Genomic DNA, 6,336 nt, shown 5'->3' on the forward strand with positions numbered 1-6,336 from the left:
CTTCCTTCTCATTGTCTTTTCAAAGCTGAGTGGATCAATCCATCCCCTCCCCTGACAGTCTTTTTTTTTTTTTTAAAGATTTTATTTATTTATTCATGAGAGACAGAGAGAGAGAGAGAGAGAGAAGCAGGCTCCCAAGGAGCAGGGAGCCCGATGCGGGACTCGATCCCAGGACCCTGGGATCATGACCTGAGCCGAAGGCAGACGCTTAACCATCTGAGCCACCCAGGCGCCCCTCCCCTGACAGTCTTAACCTCCAATCTGGATACCTTTGATGACTAGGGAGCAGTCTGTTTGCCTGGAAATGCATGAGAATAAGGCACATGAGCATATTCTTCAAAAAAGTGTATCAATTACACCAGAATTTTAATTTTGAGTAAGTAACACTAGGTGTATGAGTGGGCTCGGGCTGCGATAACAAATAGCACAGACTTGGAGCTTATACAACAGATACTACTTTTCTCACCGTTCTGGAGGCTGCAAGTCCAAGATCAACGTTCTAGCTGCTTGGGCTGTGGGTGTAGATGGTGGCCCTCCCACTGAGTGCTCATATGGCCTCCCAGTGTGTGCATGGAGAGAGAGCGAACAAGTCCTCAGGTGTCTGTTCTCAGGGGGACATTAGCTGCACTATGGGGGCCCCACCCTCATCACCTCACCTAATCCTAATCACCTCCCAGAGGCCCTGTCTCCAAATGCTTCCCATGGGGGGCAGAGCTTCAACATATGAATTTGGGTGGTGGGTGGGTGGGACACAAAATTCACATCGACTAGAGGATATGGATACAGGTAGGATGGACAAAGGGGCGCACTTGGGTGAAATTGGAGTTTGTCCTTCCTTGAGATCAGCTCCAATGATCACTACAGAAAGGAGCTTTCAATTTGTTGTTGAACTATCGGAGATTAAGTGTTTTGTTTTGTTTTGTTTTTTTACTTTTTTTGTAAGTCAGTTTATCTTGTTTTAAAAAATCCATGTACAGGTGTGACTAGTTCAAAAAGAATGAACCCATGATTGTTAAAACAAAGATTCCATGGTTTAGATCCCATTAGTTCTGCAACCTCTGCATAGGACCACTGGTTCACACAACAGATCTGTAAACCATGTCGTAATCTCTCATTGGGACCTCAGCCAGCAAGGATGCCTTCCATTTTTGGAGAAAATGATCTAAGGTCCAGTGCTCTGGGGATAAACATGACTTGTCATCATACTGATTGTTGCCCTAGGATCTGCAAGAGGGCTGGAGAGAAACAGAGAAGCTTCGCTCCAACAGCACCCAAGGAGCAAGAGATGAGCTCATTCCTCCCGACTGGGGAGCCCTGGGAATATGTTACAGGGCTCTTCCCTTGCAGCCAGTGTGAGTCCCTTGGAGCCCTTCACAGAGGTGCGGGCACGGTCTGAGAGCCAGCGCCTCTGTGTATCAACAATGGCAAAGCCGTGCTCTCCACGGCCGAGCGGTCCGACGGACTGGGGCTGCTCACGGGGTCCACTGTCATGCCTCCAGCTTGATCCCCTCCGTACTTTGCGGCACGGGGCTCAGTTACCATGCTCCCCAGAATTTGTAAAGGAAAGGCGCTGTGATGGTAAGCACCGTTTACACTTGTAGAAAAGCGATCATTCCTCCTAGATGTTCTGACAAGGCTTCCCAAGCGCCTACAACTTTTATTACGATGACGTTGTTGTCTGGTTTTATTATAAGCTGCCTCAGAGTCTTCTGAGGACCAAGGAAGGAAATAATGATTTCATTGCAAGTTTAACACTGCAGTGAAAGTGCAGAGGCATCACGAGGTGGGAGGTGGTGAATGAAATCCGTTCATTATTTCCTGAAGTAGTCGGTTCACACCAGGGAGAAATACCAGTTCAGGCTAGCTGTTCCCTTCCAAAGCATTTATGTCGGAAAGCGACTTCATTTTGGATGTGGAGAGAGGAGACACGCAACAAGACAAGTCCCCATGCGGATTTTTGCCGCAGGGAGCTGAGAACAAATCGGTGTCTGCGAGGCGATAACTAAACCAGCAGGCTTCCCAGTGTCGTGCTCTCTGGGAAGGGGAGGAGGAGGAGGGCCACCTGCCCCCAGCGGTCTCCAGTTTCTTCCAGGAAGAGTCCTCTGAGGAGTGTGCGCGCTTGATGCAAGGGTCCTGTTGCTCAGTCGGCAAGCTGCGTGCCTGGGCTGTCGGTCTTCTGTGCAGAAGGGCCACACCAAGCCCATCCTGGGGATAAGCGCTGCCCAGAGGGGAGGGCACTTGCTTGAGCATCCTCCATGGTGCGCCTGCCTGGACGTCGAGAGAAAGCTGGCTGCAGACCGTGGGTCAGGTACAACTTTCACTTAAATATATTCTTCTCTTCAGCTCCCCTCAAAGGACGGACCGTTGACTTCGAGGTGACACGGCATGACCTCCGTCTTTCTGTTTGTATAAACAAGTCAAGCCCTGGCTTCCGTTCCCAGTCCAACCTCTCTGGAAGTTGTCCCTGAGCATCGAGGCTTCTTTCATCTTCCTCGAGAGGCCAGAATCAAGATTCTCCTGACCAGCCCCAAAGAGTGAAGTCCCTACATTCCTTGGCTCTGTGCTCCCTGATGGGAAACCGCGGGCCCAGCATCCCGGGCCCCATCGAGGCAGAGAGGTCATGACCCAGGGGAAGGCTGATTTGCGCAGCCGTTGACACAATGGCCCATTTGGGGTGATTTGGGCACTGAGCCCTTCCAGGCTGGGAGATGGGCAGCCAGCATCTTCTCATCAGGAAGCACCCTGTTAACTTCTCAGTGAGTTCAGGCCGGCCCATCTCTACATGAAGCCCCGTGTTAGATCCCACATTCCAACTGCTTGGACAAATGACTGTGATGGCTTTGGAACTTTAAAGTGTTTCTCGGAAGTGGCCCCGGGAGTCAACCACCCATCCTGGGCAGGTTTGCTGGACCCGAGGCAGAACCACCCTTGGTAAATGTGTCCAAAATCTGAGCATGGTCAAAGGTCCGGAATTTGAGGGGGCTTGTGTCTTGTCCACGGCCCCACTGACCTGAGCCCCCCTCGAGCTACAGTGCATAAGCCACATATGCACCCGCAGCCTCCCTGTGGACGTCTGAACCCCTCGGCTGCTTTGCTAAGAGGTTGCTAAACAGCAGATAGGAAGATCCTCCTGGATTATCTGTTTGGGCCCAATGTAATCAAGGGATCCTTAACAGTGGAGTAGGGAGGCAGAAGTGAGTCAGAGGGACATGTGGGCAACGGAAGAAGGTCAGAGGGATGAACGTTGCTGGCTTTGCAGCCGAAGGAGAGGCGACAAGCCCAGGAAAGCAGGTGCTTCCAGGGGGAAACAGCCCCCTCACGGATGGTGTGAGGGCCCCGACTCTGCAGAGTGTAAGACAAGGCAGGCTGGTGAAGGAGTGGGAAGGAGTGAACGTGTGAACATCGAATGAGGACGTCCCTTGCTCTCGGACAGGATGACTCAGCATCAGAAAGATGACAGTCTTCCGTAAGTCAGTTTAGGCACAGAGGCATTTACTTCATGCACCGTTAATAAAAAATACCAGCTACGTTTGATCGGGAGCTCGACATGTGGATAGTAGGGCTTCAACTGGAAAATAGTATTTAACAAAATTGGGAAAACCGTGACCGTGAAGGTCAGCAAGAACAAGATGGGGAACCTACCTACCTACCAGATAGCTCAACAAACTCCAGGTCTCGGTGGGTAGAGTGTGGTGCTGGTGCCTCGTGGGAGAATCCAAACCACCAGACAGAGAGAGAGGGCTGTGTATTAGTGGCCAGAGTCAGCGCCCTGGGCTGCAGGGCCGAGGCTCCCCTGCTGGACGTCAGGCTACTGGGCGAGCCACCGCGGGCTGGTTGAAGCTGTGGAGCCTACGGCCCCATAGCTGGCTGTTAATTTTGTAGCCTTGTGCATTCCTTGTGAATCACACGCGCGTGCGAGCATGCACACACACGCACACATGCGCACAGAGGCACCCCCAAACTCTTGTTTTCTACTGTGTTTTTGGTGACGCCAAGAACCATTGTCCCACTTGTGTCTCGAATTCACCTGTCGGCCTCACTTAAAACCCCGACTGAATGGACAGAAGAGCTGGGCAGCCGGTTCTGTTCTAGAGGCGGCTCTGAGCTCCCGTCAGCCCGCTCTCCGTGGCTGCACATGCAAAACAGCACCCAGCACCGCGAGAGTCAGGACCCTAGATCCTTCCCCTCTTCGACCTCATTTGAACATTAGATGTGTTCTAAAGTGCAGAAAAAAATGAAGCTCATCAGACGAACCGTACATGGTCAGAAAGATTCTAAAACACTGTCGGGTGACCTGGAAAGGCAGCCCCTCTGTGGTGAAATAATGAAGAACGTACTGACTAGTGGTGTGGGTTCCTGCTGATGCTAGAGCAGCTGGGGTCAGCGGTCTGACTGTCGGCATCCTGCCTTCCCCGGAACCCCACTGCACATGCAGCTCGGTGCCCGCGGGGACCCCAAGCACCTTGAGGGGCAGGAAGATGCGGAAGGCCAATGAGAGGCGGCCCTCCTGCCCCCTCTGGACCCACGCTCTCCAGCCCACCTTTTCCAATCCAGGCCGGGGCTCTGTCCCCCTTAGGGTGCCTGGTCAGGGTAGTGGGGACGGGTAGCCTGTCTGATGCCAAACAGGAGGCTCTGGTTCATCTGCCTTTGTGAACCTTCTCCTTCAGCTGACGTGGAAACCCTGACCTGTTGCAGGCTGGGAAGGTCACTTGTAAGGCTCTGCCTGAAATCCCGGCCCATCAGGATAACCCTGACCCTGACCCTATCCTGTGTTAGTGTGTCTGGGCTGCCTTAACAAAGCACCACAGACCGGGCAGTTTAAACAAACGAAATTCATTTTCTCCGTTTTAGAGGCTGGGCGTCCAGGATCATGGTGCCGGCAGGTTGGTCCCTCCTGAGGCCGCTCCCCGGCGTGTGGAAGGCCATCCTCCCCCCATGTCCTCACGTGGCTGTCCCTCCGTGTGCCTGTGTCCTCATCTCCTCTTCTTATAGGGACACCCGTCACACTGGATTGGGCCCCACCCTCCCGACCTCGCTTTACCTTAATCGCCTCCACGTCCAGTCACACCCTGTGGGCAGGGGGTTAGGACTTCACATACGAATCCTGGGGGGACACGACTCAGCCCGTGACACCCCCGGAGAAGTTGGACAGTGGAGCCTGGAGAGACTGTCGTGTGGAATGCCACCACCTGCGGAGTGTGCCTGTCTGGGTGGGGGGACTGGACCCTCTTCATTCCTGTTAACAGAGACACCGGGGTGGCCAGAGATGGTCTGAGTCAGGAAGGGTGTGCAGCTGTGCGTGCAAAGGGCGGGGGCAGAACAGAGCGCTGGGGTGTGGCTGGGTGACCCATGAAGGACGTGGTCCTCCGGGGCTGTGGCACCCTCGGCAGAGAGCTGACCTGGCCCCCATCACTCAGGGGCTGCTCGGGAAGGCGAGCACCCCAGCCTGGCGAACAGACAGAACTGAGCATGCGGACTGCTGGTCGGCACTGGACGGCTGACTGGGGGCCGGGGCAGAGTCGCAGGTGACGAAATGCACCCTAGACATCCTAGCTTGACCACCATTTGCATTTTGTAATATTTCCTACCTAGTCATAGACAACTTTTAGTATTGAAATGGAAGCAAAATGATGCATTTGTTGCCACTTCGTCCTCCTTGTGGACAGTGTTTCTTGCTCTGGGTGGTATATGTAGAGTGTTTCATACCATGAATAGTTTAAGTGATGTCTGGGAGGTGTTAAATACGTATTGAATACTAATAGTAACGGGACTTGTGGGGCGCCTGGGTGGCTCAGTTGGTTAAGCGACTGCCTTCGGCTCAGGTCATGATCCTGGAGTCCTGGGATCGAGTCCCACATCGGGCTCCTTGCTCAGCAGGGAGTCTGCTTCTCCCTCTGACCCTCCTCTCTCTCATGCTCTCTGTCTCTCATTCTCTTTCTCTCAAATAAATAAAAAATCTTAAAAAAAAAATAGTAACGGGACTTGTGCATCTCACAAAAATATTAATAACCTCAGTAGGAGATTGAAATGAATATAACAACATATTTCTCCAACAAGGAGTATAGAATCCTGGGGCAGTCCAGGAGTTATTGAAGCCACCAGACAAATGTGGCACGTCTTCCTAAAGCCTCACTTTACTGAAAAGTTTGAAGGAAAAAAACCTTTTTTTAAAAAACAGGAAGACAAACATTGAAATTATGGAGTATAATAAAGAATTTCACGTGGATTTTCAGAGAGAATAGACTTGAACAATTTTACCCTTGGTTCTGATGGCCCATCTCCAGGTTCTCCGTGTCTGAGTGCAGCTTCCTCCACTATGGGATACTAGTGAAATTT

This window comes from Leptonychotes weddellii, chromosome 12 (assembly GCF_054177405.1).
Source record: "Leptonychotes weddellii isolate Sample4059 chromosome 12, ASM5417740v2, whole genome shotgun sequence".
NCBI lineage: Eukaryota > Metazoa > Chordata > Mammalia > Carnivora > Phocidae > Leptonychotes > Leptonychotes weddellii.